Genomic DNA, 20,700 nt, shown 5'->3' on the forward strand with positions numbered 1-20,700 from the left:
ATACCCAGCAGTGCTGGACTGGATCGCAGGGGTGGTGGTCGGGGCTGTGCTGGAGGTGGGCTCCTCACCTCCTTCCCCTTGTCTGTAGCCGGCAGCGGTACCCCTTGCTCCGTCGGCTGCGCCTCTCGCTCCGGCGGCTGCACCTCTCGCTCTTGCGGCTGCACCTCTCGCTCCGTCGGCTGCACCTCTCGCTCCGGCGGCTGCACCTCTCGCTCCGGCGGCTGCACCTCTCGCTCCGGCGGCTGCACCTCTCGCTCCGTCGGCTGCGCCTCTCGCTCCGGCGGCTGCACCTCTCGCTCCGTCGGCTGCACCACTCTTGCCAGCACCTGCTGCAGCTCCGACACCTCAGGTTCCGGCAATCCCCACTCTTGTCTCTGTACCCGGTTGGCCGCTCGCTGCAGGCAGTTTTCTTCCTGCTGCATCACAGTAAACTGCTCCAACCTCCTTATTAGGTCTTCAATTTCCATTTTAAAAGATTGTGCTCGGTCCGTAGGGCTCTGTACCGCTGCCACCATATGTGAACGAGCCTTGCAGCTCAGGTTCGTTTTGCCCTTTAACCCTTTGCGGTCCTATGTCGGACCTGGTCCGACATTGCAATTATTCCTATCCGGTCCAATGTCGGACCCTGTCCGACATCATCAAAAAAAATGCAAAAAACGGGTTTCTAGTCGTTGTTTCACTGGAAAAAGCCGAGAAAACCATTCAATGGCAGAGTGGAAGTGACAGGAGCCGAGACAAGCCGAAAAAAAATTAAAAAGGGCGTATCTCATGAATAGTCATACTTGCCCCTGGCATCAGATAGGGGCGGCCATAAGGAAACAAGCTACTGAATCAGCGCACAGAGAATTACACAGACATTTGCAGAGCTTTTTTGAGATGTTATGGTAATAAAATAATGACTTGGATCGCATTATTGAGGCGTTTGGTGATAAAACGAGTGATCAGGAGATGATCGATCGGTATGTACGACTATTATTATTATTATTATTTATTTCTTAGCATATGTGAAAGCTATAGCAAACGAAAGGGTAGCCAAAATATTGGGTCTCTTGTTTGCCGAATGCAAACTTGCCCAGATTAGCCGGCAACCCCGACTCCCTTAGAGACGGCCAAAAGTCTAATAATATGCTCTCCCCAGGTAGAGCTGAAAACCACCACATCATCAATGTATGTGGCGGCATACTGCTAATGAGTTGCCAGGACCTGGTCCATCAGCCTCTGAAAGGTGGCTGGGGCTCCATGCAAGCCAAAGGGCATGGTCTGGAAATGGAACAAGCCATCTGGGATAGAGAAAGCAGTTTTCTCTCGCAACCTCTGAGTTAGTAGAATTTGCCAGTATCCCTTCGTCAGATCCAAAGTCAAGATTAACTGCACCTTTCCCAGTCGGTTGAGGAGTTTGTCGACCCTGGGCATGGGATATGCATCAAACTTGGATACAGCATTGACCTTTCTAAAATCCATACAGAACCAAGTGGAGCCGTCCTTTTTAGGCACGATCACTATTGGACTGCACCACTCACTCCGGGAAGGCTCAATGACTCCAAGCCTGAACATCTCCCCCACCTCCTTGCCGACAGGACCCCTGCGGCTTTCCAGGATCTAGTACGGTCTCTCCCAGACCTTGACAGCTGGTGGAGTAATAATAGCATGTTTAATAATATTTGTTCTACCAGGCAAGTCAGAAAAAAACATCACTACACCATTCCCCTCACTATTCAATTCATCCACCCCTCCCCTCACTATTCAATTACCATTCCCCTCACTATTCAATTCATACACCACTCCCCTCACTATTCAATTCATCCACCACTCCCCTCACTATTCAATTCATCCACCCCTCCCCTCACTATTCAATTACCATTCCCCTCACTATTCAATTCATCCACCACTCCCCTCACTATTCAATTACCATTCCCCTCACTATTCAATTCATACACCACTCCCCTCACTATTCAATTCATACACCATTCCCCTCGTTATTCAATTCATACACCATTCCCCTCGTTATTCAATTCATACACCATTCCCCTCGTTATTCAATTCATACACCATTCCCCTTGTTATTCAATTCATACACCATTCCCCTCGTTATTCAATTCATACACCATTCCCCTCGTTATTCAATTCATACACCATTCCCCTCGTTATTCAATTCATACACCATTCCCCTCGTTATTCAATACATACACCATTCCCCTCGTTATTCAATTCATACACCATTCCCCTCGTTATTCAATACATACACCATTCCCCTCGTTATTCAATTCATACACCATTCCCCTCGTTATTCAATTCATACACCATTCCCCTCGTTATTCAATTCATACACCATTCCCCTCGTTATTCAATTCATACACCATTCCCCTCGTTATTCAATTCATACACCATTCCCCTCGTTATTCAATTCATACACCATTCCCCTCGTTATTCAATTCATACACCATTCCCCTCGTTATTCAATTCATACACCATTCCCCTCGTTATTCAATACATACACCATTCCCCTCGTTATTCAATTCAAACACCATTCCCCTCGTTATTCAATTCATACACCATTCCCCTCGCTATTCAATTACCATTCCCCTGGCTATTCAATTCATACATGATTACCAGAACTGACCTTTAGTTGACCACTAAAGTTTACAACTCTTACTTTGAAACATTCAATGTAAACAATCTTTGTTCAAGATTAAACTACAGTTAAAATACAGATCTCTGCTCTGTAATAAAGACAAAGATCCCAGGAATCCCAGCTGTTTTGCTTGTTATAAGTAAAGGTTTTACCTCACTGAGAGCCAAATTAATAACAAAATCAAACATACCACCTACATATATAGATATGTATATGCTAGTAATATAACCAATCTGCTATTTTACATTGTTTTCCTGATATTATTTACCTGTTGTACATTTACTATCTATCCTACATTGAATTACTTTTTCATTGTTTATTTTAAGATATTTATACAGGATACATCTGCTAAGTTCATCTGCACCACTACCCTTCACTGAAATAGTGCCATGGGATCCTAATGCTCACAAAGTAAACAGGGCCTCAGTTTATCATCTTATTATCATAATGACCATTCATTTGAAACCTTGCTGTTCGCCTGGCAGACTCCATCAAAAGGTTACTCCCTCTTAGGAATCCCTACAGTTGAATTATATTTACTGAATTGAACCTCTCTAAAGAACAAGTAGCTTCAAATTACATTTGTAACTTTTTTTTTTTAAACTGTATCTTACCTTTTAGTTCCTCAATCCAGTAATGCTATCACCATGTCTACCAGTAGTGTCCCATAACCCCATAAGTGACTAAATGTTCCAAACTTTCCACACATTCTAATTATAACTTATTAAATATAACAGCATCAAAGTCCATGTTGAAACAACAAGGACTAGTTTTGTTTTAATAGTTTTGGACTTCTTACTCAGGAACTTTTACAAACAGGGATTAAAAAAAAAAATTTGAGTTGTTGCATGCTCAACTAAATATAATTATTAGAAGAGATGATTTCATGGATCATTGCTTTGAAATGTTACAGGTAGTCAAGCCAGCTAGACATTCTGGTGCCTGTCTCTGTGAAACAACTTTTTTTTTTGCTGCTGTAGATCTCTCTGGAGAGCCCAGCATGATTGATGCAGAAATGTGGCAATGACAGTGATAATGGAAGTGACTTTGTGACCTTGAGAGGTACTTCCTACTGACATTCTGTTTTCAACCAATTTCACCAAATAAACAAACTAGTACTTCTGAGGAGTTTTCAGACAAATACAAATCTGATACATTCACAGCTATAGTATGGTTTAGGTGACCAGCTTAAAAGTAAAAAACTATACCTGAGACACTACTCAAAATCAAGGTAGAAATTATCTTCATAACTCTTCCCTCTTTTGAATGAAAGTGCATAAGGTTTGTTATGTTTAGAAACAGGGTTGCATTTCTGCCGGTACTCAGTAACGGGACTTATTTTGATGCCGGTGTCGGGCCAGAAATTGGTACATCATCAGAATGTGGTACGCCTACCAAAACTTGACCCGTGTAACACCAGAAAGTGGTACGCTGTCAATGCTGTGATTGACTACTGCACAACTCACTATGGACAAGACAAACTGTAGTTCACCCACAAAATCATATATCTTTACAATTTTAAATGACCCATTTTGTTGCTCATCAGCTAAAGTCACATACATTTGCTGAATTTTGAAAAAAATGATATTAAAAATAACTTTAAGGGCCAAACTCAGTATATTGCACCCTCTTCAGATAGGTGTTTCCTTGTTTTCTGAGCTAAAATCATTTGCTCATGCCCGGGCAAGCATAGTACATTGCGTACCATGTTTTAACACGTACCACAAAATAACACAACTCATTAAAATATTCTCAAAATGAACCAATGGATGACCTATTGACCTGAATCCTTGGTAGCAAGATCATGAGAAATTATTTGGCAGCTTTGGTGCCAATCATTATTAAACCAATCGGGCAGTTTCATTTAGGCATGCATCACAAATCTCTGCCCATTTCTGCCAGTGCTCATTGGTTGATCAATGAGAGAAGTGACGTGAAAACAGCTGTGACTCTTGTTGCCACTTCATTTATTGTGCAGAAACTACAATGGCATGGATTTAAAAAAAAAAAAGTGATGTCTAATTTTGTACTGTTTCTGCCTGAAATACACTGATGAAAAAAATTATAATGTTAACTACTGTTTGACAGCCTGTGCTTTATACTTAATTCAGTGGGGCAAAGTAATAAATCAATCAATCAATCAATATTTATTTTATATAGCGCCTTTCATAGTGGACCACCATCACAAAGTGCTTTACAAGATGCAGTAACAACAAGAAATCCATAAGACTTTAAATACAGAGAAATGCATTATACCTGACATACAGTAAAAAAAAAACGAATGCATAATACATTAAATACAGTGGAAAGTGCACAATACATGATAGTAGCATAATACAATATAAGCAGCAACACAGCAGCTAATAGCAGATATCAGGCTTAAAGCGCATGGAAAGCAAGAGAGAACAGGTGGGTCTTGAGAGCTGATTTAAAGTGAGTGACGGTAGGAGTATCGTGCACCAAAGCTGGGAGAGAGTTCCAGAGAGTCAGAGCCATGAAGCTAAACGAGCGTTCTCCAAGTGTGGTGCACTTTTGCTTGGGGATAACAAGCAGGCCAGAGTCAGAGGACCTCAGCTTGCAGGCAGGGACATAGCGGGTCAGCAGGTTGAGGACGTACTCGGGGACCTGTGTGATGAAGGGCATTGTAGGTGAGCAGGAGAGTTTTGAAAATAATCCTGAACTTTACAGGTAGCCAGTGTAGCTGGGCAAGACGGGGGGTGATGTGATCACGTTTTTTACATCTGGTAAGCGCAAGTAAAGCATTCACAATCTATTATTTTGAAATATTCCAGTTATACATATAATATTATGATATAACAGCATTGCAAATCATTATACTTTTGTTAGATTTAGCTGTGAATTGGGTAGAAAGTGATTGGAACAGGAAAGTGAAAGTAGTTTCTGTTTTGTTTTAATTTCAAGCAGATTTATTTAACTTCAATACGTTACTGATATAATTTAGCTTAGGTATATAGTTGAGACTGACTGCTATATTTTTACACAAATGTATTCTAGAAATACATGACAAAAAAATAGACAGGCATATGTCTATATTTATTTATTTTCCATATGAGATACTTAGTATTGTTTATGAAAAAAATAGCAGTGTGGCCACCAGTAGTGTTGGTATCTGCCTATGAGGCCACCAAATGTTTTTATTTGAGAACCACTGGTATATACAGTGCAGTGAAAAAGTATTTGCCCCGTGTCTGATTTCTGCAATTTTGCATATTTTTGACACTTAATGTTATCAGATCTTCAACCAAAACATAATATTAGATTAAAGGGACCCTGAGTGAACAAATAACACAAAAATATGATACATATTTCATTTATTTATTAAAGAAAGTTATGCAACACCCAATGCCCCAGAGTGAAAAAGTAATCACCCCCTTAGACTCAATAACTGGTTACGCCACTTTTAGCAGCAATAACTACAACCAAACGCTTCCTGAAGTTATTGATTAGTCTCTCATAGCGCCGTGGAGGAATTTTGGCCCACTCCTCCATGCAGAACTGCTTCAACTCAGTGAGATTCGTGGGTTTTCGAGCATAAACTGCTCGTTTCAGGTCCTGTCACAACATCTCAATGGGGTTTAGGCCATTCCAAAACTTTAAATTTCTTGTTCTTCAACCATTCTGATGTAGACTTGCTTGTGTGTTTCGGATCATTGTCTTGCTGCATGACCCAGCTGCGCTTCAGCTTCAGCTCACGGACGGATGGCCTGACATTCTCCTGTAGAATTCTCTGATACAGAGCAGAATTCATGGTTCCTTCAATGATGGCAAAGCGTCCAGGTCCTGATGCTGCAAAGCATCCCCAAACCATAACACTACCACCACCATGCTTGACCGTTGGTATGAGGTTCTTACTGTGGAATGCAGTGTTTGGTTTTCGCCAGACATAACGGGGCCCATGTCGGCCAAAAAGTTCCACTTTTGACTCATCTGTCCATAGAACATTGTTCCAGAACTCTTGAGGATCATCCAGGTGCTTTTTGGCAAACTTGAGACGAGCATTCATGTTCTTCTTAGTGAGCAATGGTTTCCGCCTTGCTACTCTGCCATGAATCCCATTTTTGCCCAGTGTCTTTCTGATGGTGGAGTCATGAACACTGACCTTAACTGAGGCGAGAGAGGCCTGCAGATCCCTGGATGTTGTTCTGGGGTTCTTTGTGACTTCCTGGATGATTTTACGCCTTGCTCTTGGAGAGATTTTGGCAGGACGGCCACTCCTGAGAAGATTCACTACTGTCCCAAACTTTCTCCATTTGGACAATATGGCTCTGACTGTGGTTCGGTGGAGCCCCAGAGCCTTAGAAATAGCTTTGTAACCCTTTCCAGACTGATAGGCATCAACAACTTTTTTCCAGAGGTCTTCAGGAATTTCTTTTGTTCGTGACATGATGTGCCTCTAGAACCTGTTAGAGCTAAGTTAGAGATTTGATTACAAGTATTTTTAGGACTTTAGACATCTTATGCTGCGGACTCCCACACCAAGGCAAACACTAGAGTAATTATCTTGTATCAGATTTTCAGAAAACGGTATCTCTGTTCAAGCCGGTCGCAGGCTGGGTCTTCAAATTGTCAAAGTTCAGAGACTTGTGTGTGTGTCAAGAGCCTTGGGTTTCGTGTTAGGAGCCCTGTTTGAAAGTTGCGTTTGTTCTTTTGTAATCCTCTCTTCACCCCAGTGATTGGATAGTTTGTTTATTTTGGGCTGTGCCCGAGTCCATGTGGGGTGTTTCCCATTGGTTGTCCTCGTTCTGAGACATCCCAGTGTTCTCAATTGGTCCACTGTTTCGCCCCCAGGCGGCTGTATTTATGAGGTGTCCTGTTCTCTCTCAGTAGTGTCAAGGCATTCAAAGCCGTCTGGTTTTACCTTTTGAAAGACACCGCCGGCACCACAGGATTTATTCAATGATAGTGAAGATAAACCACTCGTCCAGTATTTTAGTTTATGACTTTTTTTTTAAAAGCATTATTTGTCAGTGGGGAGTTTGTGATATGAATGGCTTAGGACCCCCCTCTGTATATTCCATTTCTTTTAATTTCATACACAGAATGATATTATGACCCAATCTTATGCTACACTGAATACTGGTCTCCACTTGAAAGTAAGGGGGCCAGACCGTATACTGCCCCCGTTGACCCCCATGGAGGCGACGCCCATGCAGTGACTCCTTATACCGTTTACCATACCATACCATACAATGTGTGCCAATGGTTCTTAAACCTTTTAAACACTAGTAGAACATTCTCATGCATATTTGACAAAGTACAATTACATTAAATGACCCATTTATTGCACTTAATTATAACCAGCCAAATACAGAACTCTGGGAAATGTTGCTACTCTATCAAAGAGGTCACAATGTCAGTGTTGCTTGCTGCAGACAAATATCATTTGACTACTTTCTGCAAATAACTTTAAAGAAGCCGTATTTTAATGATTTAACATGGAATTTATTTTAAAAAGCATAATTTCCAGAGTCCTAGTACCAATGGAGAAGTAATAATGATTTGTCTGACATGCAAAGCATATTGGGTCTAGGCACAAACTGCCCATTTGGATTTTTAATGGATTAAAGTATGTGCCGCTTATAAGCAAAAATTTGCTTATTTTGGTGATTTACTGGTGTTTGAGAAAAACATTTAAAAAAAAAGTCAGACATGAATAGACAAAAATAAAACCTGAAAAAAAGCTTAACTGATTTGTTAAGATTATGACCGTAGTTACTTGAGGTTATAACATCAATAAGTGCATTAGATTTGCAATAAAACTACCCATATTTCCAACTAGATGTTAATACTGAAGCCTCCTCAACTTTCCAAGCTGGTGAGTATTTCTGCTTATAAGGTGGAGCCATTGCGAACACCTCCTTCTCTTAAGTGCTTTCAAGCTCAAAAAAGAGAAGGAACAGTGTGTGTCTTGTGAGTGCAGTTTCCTGGGCTTTGCAACGTTGTATATTTTCTCCTGGGGTTGTGGCATTTTCTTACATTGGCACGTGATATTTCACATCACAACCACATCTGCCATGTTTGTAAAGGGAGGGCTTGGGAGGGTTTGAATTCATTATGAGCTTTAAAACATTAAAAAAAAAAAAAAAATCCAGAAAAACCTGTTAAAATCCATATTTACCTTTAAAAGAAACCATTGCAAAATTCTTACCTCCAGAAATCCTTGAGTAAGGAATAAAAACCTCTAAATCTGGAGGGAAAACCTCTGATCTGGCAACACTGGCGGGCCAGTCAAACTTGAAAGCAATTATTCCCACCCCCATAACTCCAAAATCACACCTCATAGGTTAATGAATCAAAGAGGTATGTCTTCCTGACAAATTGTGACTTCAGTGACGGTTAAACGAGTGTGACACATATCTGATTATTTCATTTTGGCCTGTTTTACCCTTGTCAGTTTTTTCAGAGAACACAAAAAAGATACATAGCTGAAAGGACTGTGTTTTAAAATTAGCAGGCTTCCATTTAGATGTACTGTAGCTGGTTTTGTTGGTACAGTACTATATTTTCCACAGAAGTACTTTAATTCAGAACGATATGATTCTGAAAATATCACTTGCCAGAAGAGACGACTGTGGACACATGGACTGTAATACAGTACTGTGGCAAAGTGGTTGATTGTGTACAGGTGCAGGAGTGATGCAGTGCGCAATGAACAGACAGAGAATTGTAATCCACTTGGAAAGGGGTTTTATTAATTATAATCCTGGTCTGGTGACCAATCAATAACTCCAGGCAATACACAACAATGTGTAATGCACTGGATGTAAATAAACGGGTTGCAGTCCCAGATAATAAACACACGTATCTTTCCCACAATATACAAACACGGTCACCAGTCCTGGGTGCGTGCTGTAGTGCTTGTGGTGGGTGATAAAGGTTTATTTGTGACAAAAGTGAAGTGCTGTTCCGGGTTTTGTGCTGGCCCTTGGCGACAGCTCCAGAATGTGTTAGCCATCTAATAATAACAAACAAACAATTATAGACAAACAAAACAAAACACTCACTGTAGTTTTTATCACTGGGTCTCTCATGGGTCCTTTCAGGTTCAATAACAAAACCAAAGCGAAGGAACAGATTGCGTCTCTCTGTCCCCTTTTATGCCACCACACATGACCCCTTGGTAAACGAGTGCAGCCGCCCCTCCAATCTGCGACTTCCACGTCGATTCCCTTCCGGGTCAATGAGTTAATACAACGGAGTTCCGCCCCCTTCCTAGCTGGCCAACTTCCCTTGAACCCGGGAAAGAACTGTCAGGCCAGCCCGTCCAGGCAACTCTGTTCTCACTGCTTAGTTATTTATGCTGATATTTATAACCAAGAGTAATTGTAGTTCTGTTACAAGTACCTACTTTTAATTTCTGGTACATATTGTAGCAGTATGTAAAATTCCCCATTAACCACCCAACACCAAATGAAATTAAAATGTTACCCATGCACAGAACTGCGTAAAATGTAAAAGGCAATGCAATTTAGCAAAATATTAAAAAACAACAACAACAACAGTTTACAGAATTAAAACAGTATCCAAGGTTAGTCTTCAAAATTGCAGAATATAGTGCTCGATAAGGCACTAATGTCACAGTTCACTTGCAAATGAAAATTTACAAAAGCAACTAAAGAGCACAGATTTAAAAAAAAAATGCATCACAGTATCTAAAACGGTTTAATTATTAACTTTTACATTACCATAGCTTGTCTCGTTCGCTTTGTTTTTGCTGCATTTGTCATGTAAAATTGGAGGAAGCACTGTGTAACTGCACAATAAAATAAAATTATTTGGCATGCTAGAAACCCCCCCCCCCCCCCCCCCCCCCCAAAAAAAAAAAAAAAACATGGGCTGTGATGGATAAACAAGTATATTGCAACAGTAATACTTAAAAAAAAAATACTAGACATTAATAGAATATAAGTAGAACACAAACGTTACATTGTGCACTTACATTAATGTGTTGGAGCGTTTCGTTGTTTAGATCTGAAGAAACTGTCGGCATCCAATGCAAACTTTGTTTATATACAGTATATAAATGTATACCGTACGGTACTCACTGTATGCTATCTCGGAGGCAGACATTTTTTTTTTTTTATCTGTCACAGCGGCGCATTGCAATTTCCGAAATCTTGTGCTATTTTATTCCTAGTAATTCCATTGTTTACTCAGTAGGCCTATTTGGAAGGGTGGTGGACAATTCACTGGAACACAGGAGACAGAATTTAATTTGTAATGCCGCACAAGGCGCACTGTTATTTTAGCCCCCAGAGGGCGCTGTTGTCCGTGGTCTGAGTACCGGCAACAGTAATCAGGTCCACGGGAATACCAACACAGGTAAACAGTTCACAATGCTGTTGCACTCACAGGTGCTCTGAAAATAATAATAATGAATGACAAAAGGTGAAAGAAAAAGGGAGAAACTACAAAATAAAGGTGCTGCACTCTACAGCTTCACCCCGACCGTCGCTACCCATACGGCCCGGGTCTCCGTCCTACGCTCACTTGTTCCCTCAATACCTAGGCGGATACTCTCCAGGGTTCTGCCCAAGTCTTTTCCCCGCTACTAAAAATAATCTTTCTTTTTATTTTGTTTTGTTTTGGTCCTCTCCGGCTGTGCTTGGTCCGGCAGCAGCACTTCCACTGGCTTGTTTCTCGTCTTAGAGGGGCAGATCTGTGAGAACAACAGAGCGTTATTTAAAGGTTCAGCAATCCTCCAAGCCCCGCCTCTCAGTCACTCAGAGAGAGGGAAATCCAACACACCCTCTTCTCCACCTCTCCGTGTCATTGCCATGACTGACAGGCAGATCTTACGAGGCTGCTGCCCTCTTCCTGCAGCACCATACATACTCCAAACAGTCAGTACAGATCCCCCCTGTTACAGCCTATGTGACAGAAATATAATGAATATTGGTTGTAAATCTCCCTCCCGACCTGTGAGGGCGCTAAGCAGTGAGGACAGAGTTATTTTGACAGGCTGGCCTGACAGTTATTGTCGGGTAAGTGCATTGCGGGTTTACAATAAAACAAACAAACAAATCTACAGGTTGTTTTCATTTGCTCAAATAAATTAAAAGACTAAAACTGAAAAGTAGAACACAGAAGTTAAATTGCACACAGCTGTACTTGTACTTACATAATGAGTTGGGGAGTTCCGTTGTTTACTTCCAAAGAATGTCGGCACCCGTCGGATGCAAACTTTCTATCTGTCAGAGCAGCACTCCTACCAATTCTGAAATCGTGTGCTATTTTATTCCTATTAACGCCCTTTCCAGCAGTGAAAATAGACACCTCTCTTTTTAAAAAAATTGTAAACACACTTGCTGTAGCCTTTTGCATTGGTGCTGTTCAAATGACTGACGTTGATGATACTTTGATCACAGAGGGTAAGCAGTCAGGGCGGATATGTGACACTTTATAACGTGAAAAAAAAAATTGTGCTCGATTAAATTGTAAAAAAATTAATCTCCGATCAATTCATTAGTTGATTAATCACCCTAACCAGCCCTAATATATATATATATATATATATATATATATATATATATATATAGTGACAGGTCCGAAGGTAAGTACGAAGTGCTCATGTAAACAGTAGCAGAGATCTGTAAACAAAGTTCTACACAACACAGTAATACGGTATAAATCACCTGATATATTTATTTTCCACAATCAAAAGGTCGGTCAAAACACAGGCAGGGTTTGGTACACGTTACGGGTTCTCAGCAAAGTTCAGATTCAGGCAACAAGTCGGGTAGTCAAACAATCCAAGGTCGGTAATCACAGGCAAACAGGTATTAACAGGCACGTACGTTTGTTTCCACTCACTCTGCCCCAGCACAAAGCTGTCTCCTTACTCCTTCACTAACCTGTTGTGGGCTGTACCTTTTTATGATGATTCATCCTTAATTCTGTGACATCATTTTTCACCATGAGGTGGTCTGGGAAATGAAGTTTCCCTCGGGTCGGCCATCTTACTTCCGGTAACGTGAGGTCATAATTTGCCAGCAAACTTGCCCTCACATACCTCCCATTAACGACTCTACCTCTAGCTTTATCACAATATATACTGTATATATACTGTATATATATACTTTGACTAGGCCATTCCAGAACCTTGATTTTATTCTTCTTTAACCATTCTGAAGTAGATTTTGATGTGTGCTTTGGATCGTTGTTGTGTTGGAACATCCAGTTGCGATTTAAACCAAGTTTTGTAGCAGAGGGTTTCAGATGATTGGCCAATATCTTTTGGTATGCTATGGAATCCATTTTATTATTATTATTATTTATTTCTTAGTAGACGCCCTTATCCAGGGCGACTTACAATTGTTACAAGATATCACATTATTTTTACATACAATTACCCATTTATACAGTTGGGTTTTTACTGGAGCAATTTAGGTAAAGTACCTTGCTCAAGGGTACAGCAGCAGTGTCCCATACCAGGGACTGAACCCACAACCCTCCGGTCAAGAGTCCAGAGCCCTAACCACTACTCCACACATTTTACCATGTATTGGAACTAAATTTCCTGTGCCATTAGAGGAAAAACAGCCCCATAGAAGGATATTACCACCTCCATGCTTGACAGTAGGTTTGGTGTTCTTTTCTTTGTACGCCTCACCAGACTTTCTCCAAACGTAACGACGATCAGCATGACCAAATAGCTCGATTTTTGTTTCATCACTCCACAAAACCTTTCACCAGAACTCATATACATGATCCGAGATGCTGTTTTGCAAACTTTAAGTGATTGCCTTTGTGCCATTTTCCTAAAAGTGGCTTTTTCCTTGACCTGCAACCATTGAGACCTTCCCATGCAATACTCGACCTATGGTTGAAAAGGAAACCCCAGTCCCACTTGCAGCCAATTCACTTTGAATATCTTTGGCAGTCAATCTCGGATTGTTATTAACCTTCCTCACAGTTCTACTTGTTCTTGGTGAAAGAACCTTCTTTTTTCCAGATGGAGGGAGTGTTGTGACAGTACCATGAGTCTTGTACTTCTAATAAGAGAAACAATAGTTGAAATTTGGATACTCAAATGCTTGGAAATCTTCTTGTATCCTTCTCCAGCTTTATGACAATAAATAATTTTTTGCCTAAGGTCTTCAGATAGCTCTTTACTTTTTCCCATATTGACTTATTGCTAATGACAGCAATCATTTTATACTAAGAATGTTCACCTACAATCCAGCATGTTCAAGACTTTTCTAGAATTAGATTATGCATTATCATATTGAAATTTCTAGCACCTAGTAGACAATACTATCATAGCATCAAAGGGTATGAATACTTTTGAATTAGCATTTTTGGAGTTTAACAAAAAAAATTTGCTGAAATAAATAATTGTAGACATCTATTTCTTGTAAGTTTTTTTAATCATCCACAAAAGCACAACTTTTGCCTAAAATTCTTTGTTTTTCGAGAAATGACTAGAAATTATAAATTTCCATTGGAGTATGTATCTGGGTAACGCATATAACCGAGTGCTGACTGTCGGTAGTTACGGCTTTGAAATGCCTCAATTTTTTTTTTTTTTTAAGGTTCCGATTGGCAGAGTTGCTGTCAGTCGGGTCTGTAGAAAGTTTGCAATTATTATTTCTCACCAAATTATCCTGGAATTGTAATTTGTTTAATTCTTGTAATTGTTTGCACCCCCCGAACTCGTTGCCCTGGTACAGTTGTCCCCCCTCTTGTCAGCGCTGTATACAATGATTAACAGCATCCAGCTGTTCCTCTTCTTTGGTGCTCGAACAAAATCTCACTTAAAAACCTACAGCTGTCAGCAATTTCAGAAAAGGGAATCAGAGCATGAATTTGATAGGCACTCACGGCAATGGAGAAGCTCTGGATAAAATCGCAAAATCCAGTGATTTATTTTACAACCTGCCACATGTAAAAGGTAAATACATTACTGAACAATTTCAAACAATTTGTACTTTGTTCTTTAATAATTCTAAGAACTGGATTACCTTTATCCTTCAAAGTCATGGAATTCTTGGTCTTCAATTGGTACGAATTATATTATCCCCAAAGGGTCAATCAATAGAAATGTGCTGACTGGCTAATAATTACCATTTATTACAACAGTTAAATTAGGATGCTTGTAGTAATGTCACTTTGGGGGCAAAACCAATTGTTCTCAAAAATATGCTAGAAACATTATTGGAGTGAGATAATGACAATGAGATCACACAAAAATAGAGAAAAATCTGACATGAATCCGTTATTTAAAACAACAATTACTAACTGTGACCACCAGAGGGACCCTGAAACACATTATAATCTGCCATTTTTGTATGTCAGCAGTAATAATTGAGTTCACACAGGAGGACAGGGGTGCAAATGCGCCCCATATACATAAACGCTTATAATTTAAGCAAAAACATTTCATAAACCTGGTTTATATTATTATTTAATCAGTTCTGTATTGAATAACTGTTGTTTAAAGTACAGGTACTAAGCATTTTAAAAAAACATTTTTTTAAAGCATTATCAACAATAAATGTCTTAAAATGCCATAAACACAAATATAAACCATAAATAAACAGTACATTGTACAGAGCAACTCAACATGTACAAAATGTAGTAAAATAATTTGTCTATACATACCTGTGCATTGTGTATGAAAAAGCAGCTTCTGTCTTTTCATAAAAAACAGAGAACATAAACATACATAAACATACATAAATACATAAAAAAGCAAGATAGAAAGACAACAACCCTTGAAAAAGAAAAAAGAATGCAACCCAAATAGCGCCCTAAAAGCTTCAAAGTCCTGTAAATGAGGGCATATTTACTCCAAATTGCCCATCGTCTCTCTCGGGTATTGATTCTACAACAGGAGCTGCACAATAGTGGTAGCCTTATATAACGTACTGTAGAAGGTAATGCGCAGAGTACTGTAAAGAATGCAGTCATCAAACACAGTGCTGGAAATGAATGTATTATACACACATAAACACTCATTCTAAGATTGGAAATTGGAAATCTACATAGGGATAAAAAATTCATTTGTATGGCTAAATCAATCATTTTAGAAGCGATACCTTTTGTACATTATCCTAGCTCCTTGGCACCTCAGTACTATATTCTGCAAGTCAACAGGAGCTGTGCAAGCTAGCCTATATGAAAGACATACCTTTTCCATATTTTTTTTCAATATTGTACTGTAGTAGGTAATTAGCAAGATACTGTAAAAAATTAAGTTATCAAATACAGGGCTGGCAACTAATGTGTTATATACCCATAGCCACACAGTTTCATAAAAATACTATTGGCTAAAAAAATTAAAATATAGGTCTAATTCAATCGTTTCAGAAGCAATACACCATTTCTACATCTCCCTCAGCTCTCCCGCAACTCAACAATGTATTCTGCCAGTATGCAGGAGCTGTGATTGTGGTATGTGAAAAAATGTATATTTTATGCAACCCTCTGAGAATGGCAAGGGGTACAAATGCACCCCAAAAAATGACCATGTGCACTTTGAAGAAGGATTACAGTACTTCCATTTCCTGAGTCGGACAAGGACATGCTTGCTATCAAAATAAAGGTAAGCAATTCAAGTGTAATCCATGTTCTTCAATGAGTTATGAGGTATGTTAATTTTAAACATGCTGCGATGCATTTGCATCCCTTAACATGGACAAAGGGTTATTATTATTATTATTATTTATTTCTTAGCTGACGCCCTTATCCAGGGCGACTTACAATTGTTACAAGATATCACATTATTTTTACATACAATTACCCATTTTACAGTTGGGTTTTTACTGGAGCAATGTAGGTAAAGTACCTTGCTCAAGGGTACACCAGCAGTGTCCCCACCGGGGTTTGAACCCACAACCCTCTGGTCAGGAGTCCAGAGCCCTAACCACTACTCCACACTGCTGCCTTTAAAGTGCGGTTAAAGTGAAGAAAGTGCCATTAATATCATTGGCTGTAGGTGGGCATCATAATGGCTGTTGCCTAACTTATGCACATGAAAGCTTCTTATATTGTACCATGAGAACTCTCAAATTCCAATGCAAGTGTCAGTAGAGGTTCTTACTGAGTACCCAAACCCAAATCTAATATTAGGTTACTGGGACACAGAGAAAATTACATATAATTATGAATTACTCATTATGTAATTCCGGTTATACATTGCTAGTTTAAAGAGTAAGTAGTATTTCTACAACTGCTTAAATAACTTACCTGTAATTTTTCTTTTCATTGTTAACATCCTGACAACTTTTTACACTTAGAATTTTTAAGTCTGTTTCAAAGCTTTTTTTCAAAATGCCTGTTTCTGGTGCACTGGGTTTTGAGATCTGTCCCCTAAATCACTGCAGGAAGAACGATTAAAAAAAACAAAAAAACCAAAAAAAACACCACATCATAGATTGTTATTGCTGTATTACCTATTTGACAATGTGGGCAATAATCCTTACACTATCAGTGCACTAGAACAGCCATTTTGAAACGATCTTTGAACAGACTTGAAAGTTAAAAGTGTAAAAAGTTGTCAGGATGTTAACAAAGAAAAATGACCCATATACAGCCGTTCCTTAGATCAAGATACAGTATATTTCCTCACAGTCTTGGCAGCACCTCAGGTTATTAAGATGAGATAGTGTGTGTTGACAAGCATTTGAAAAAGAAGAATTCACAAAGCAAAATGCATACATAATATGACATCATGTTTATAATATCACTGCCAAAATCTACTTTGAAGAAGAAACATTAGACCAACAAGTTCTTGATTTCATGCAGCATTCCCACACTCTCTGAGTGTTTAACATTAGGTTATGCAATGAACACTTTCAAAGAAATGCAAGAATGTCAGTCAGAAGTCTGAAAATAGCAAACACACAGTAATTCACATACAAAAATCTAAAACAAAAACAATAAAATCAGTTCATAAAAAAACACAGCATTATTCAGTGCCAATGAGGATGAAAACTACTTAATTGAACAACTTTAAAAAATAACCCCAAAAATGGATGATGCTGTATTGTCAGCTGAATACTTAACAGCCGGACCTGCATTAACAAGCTCCATTTTCAGTAGCATAATACCCATTGTATTTGAAATGTTTACAGGTTATTGTATAAACCCTTGCAAAGTACAGAAGCTGACTGAACATGCTTATGGCTCTGCGAATTCAGCAAGGAAACATGCATATCGTACTGTGGAGAATAGAAAATAGATATTATGTTTTGAATAGTAATACTAAAATAAACTAGTACAATTAAAAAAAAAAAAATGTTGTCTTCTTATTAAAAGTAGAAACATTTGTCAGAGGATTTTATTAGTTTTTTCTAGTTATGGATGTTTTATTAAGAAAAACTTGGAATTCAGAATAGAGAAACACCAAATGTATTGGGTAATAGTAAACCGATTCCTTAAAAACACACACACAAGTCAAACCCTGTACTCAGTTCCCACATTCTCCAGATCATTCATAGGTACAACGGCAGTGCCAGTAGTACCAGCAAAAAGATCACACTAGGCTGAAGGATTTCATCTCCAGCAGTGGTCAAACTGCCATTGATCATGTGCAATGTAAGATGTGTAGTTTAAGATCTACAGGCTCTCTGTACAGCCACATAGATATTGCTTATTGTAGCTGTGTAACACTGTGTAACACCCATTTTCATAATCCTTTAAATACTTTGGATTTAAATTGGCCTCTAGTTTTTGGGTTGGAAATCTGCAGTTTGCTCTACAGACTGAAGATCAATTAAATAATGAATGACATGATTGGAACAAAGTCCTGCAATGACATGGACTTGGAAAGCCAAGGCTTGAGCCTACAATAAGCCTTCTACCAAAATCTGTAGACGCACTGCTTGACAACTGTGACTAAAACTAACAAGAGGGAACTGTATGTTGCACATACTAGAGAATTTGAATTGAAGAACAAATGATCTGGTCATGTAAAGGACAGCCTTTTTACACACCATGCTATCTATTTATTTAGTTGCTTTTGTAAAATGCACATCAAATTGAGGACATGGGTTGTTCATTGATATTTAAAGTAGAATTGTAAACAACACAAAACAACAATGTTACATGAATTATAAATCATCCTGCATAAGAAAGTACAGAGGCCAAAGTTGAGCAGTCACATGATTTGAACTGAATACGGAAATCTGTCCAATGATTCTTCAAGCATTCAAAGCCAGGTAAAAATCTTAAGAGCAACAGGACCAAGAACCACACAGAATAATCAACACATTATAAAAAAGTAAGGGGTGTAAAAAAATCTATTGAAACGGCATTTAAAAGTACTTACTCTAAGGCTGATGGTGAAATATGAAGAAATGCAGATGGATTTCAACATACATAACTGCTAATCCAGCACATATCAGGAGCACCATATATCATTACAAAAATCTCATTGGAAGCTTTTCATTTCAAAACTGAATTATTTCAACATAATTGGAGCCTTTTCAGCCAAAGTAAATGTCATTATATCCTTGCAATGTATATTAAGATCCTAACTAACAGGAAATACCTCTGCATGCCTTGATTTGATTACTTTATTATTGATTGCCCCATGTCAGAGTATTTAGGTCATCCCTAGAGGAAATTACTTCACCAGTTTTAGCGAGACTTCACTTAGGACTGTAACTATGAAAACTGACTGCTATGAATGTGTATGTTACGAGTCCCAAGTGGGATACAACCCTATTGAGATCAGAGAGAACCCGCTGGCTTGGGGTTCATTGCCAAAATTAAAACTCTGGTCGTGTTCAGCTGTGTTATTCTAATGCCCCCATGCCCCAATGTCATACAGAAATTCAACTTTTCCATAAGTTGATCTTGAGCCTCATGCTATGTCTTCTAGGAATTGAATTTACAAATGGCTTAAAACTTGCTGATTCTTTGACTAATGTATTCAACCCCCCATGCTTGCTCACAGATCCATGGTACGCTAAGGTAGGTTGCACTGCAGGAAAGTGAGTCTCACAATTTACAATAAAATATAGTGCACACAGCGCAATTAACTGCATGTTGTAGATTCCAGACTATTTTATAATATATGAATGCCTTATTTTACATTAAATTAGCAATTCCCCATTAGGCCTGTGTGACAGGATGAATGATGTGGTGCAAAAGACTGCAAATGTCCAAACGTATTCTCCCAAAATAAGTAATTTAATAATCCACACAAGAACAGAAATATCCACAAAAATAATCCAGACAGGAAAATAATACCCCCTGATACCTGCGATGGTAATCAGGGCAAAACAAAACAAAAATAACAAACAAAAAGACACTCCTTAACCACAATCCTCCGTGCATGAAACTGTGCTCTCTCCAAAGGGGACTGTGGTGCGTGCGCTGTGCTGTGCTGTGCTGTGCGATGAGGGGAGTGCTCTGGGGTTAGTGCTGGCTTGGTAGCGACAGCCTCCCGTCCTCCTGCTCCTCTACGAAAACACACATACACGTAACAAAACAAACAAACATACACCAGCTCCGGCCGGTCAATTATTGTCTCAGCGCAAGGGGAGATACTGACATAGCTGCTTCCCCTTTGTACCCAGAAAACTCCTCCCTGCAATCAACGCATCGCCTGGTTTCTCCAACAGAGGGCTGCCCCACAGCTGACTGCAATGGAATCGTCCTGAGTACTTGCAGCTACTTGCCCCTCCTAATATGGTCACCTTCCGGTTTCCACCTACCACCGAGGCAGATCTAGGAGGCAGCTTACCTTCCCCCTTGCACAGCGCCCTTTCTAATCGGGAGGGAGTTTTACAGCATCGATCCTTTCTCTCTCTATCACATATCTCACCCCTCAGAGTGATGCCGAAGGCCAACTCTACATTCCCCAATGGTCCCCCCTCCCTTGAAAAAAAATCTGCATTTTGATGCTCCTTACCCGCACGATGTTTCACTGTATAGTGGAAGGGTTGCAGCGCCAGATACCACCGAGTTATCCGAGCGTTATTGTCCTTCATTGTATGTAACCACCTTAAAGGAGCATTATCAGTGATGAGAGAGAAAGAACACCCCAACAAGTAATAGCGAAGAGTGTGAGTAGCCCATTTGATGGCTAAACACTC

This window comes from Acipenser ruthenus, chromosome 8 (genome assembly GCF_902713425.1).
Source record: "Acipenser ruthenus chromosome 8, fAciRut3.2 maternal haplotype, whole genome shotgun sequence".
Taxonomy (NCBI): Eukaryota; Metazoa; Chordata; class Actinopteri; order Acipenseriformes; family Acipenseridae; genus Acipenser; species Acipenser ruthenus.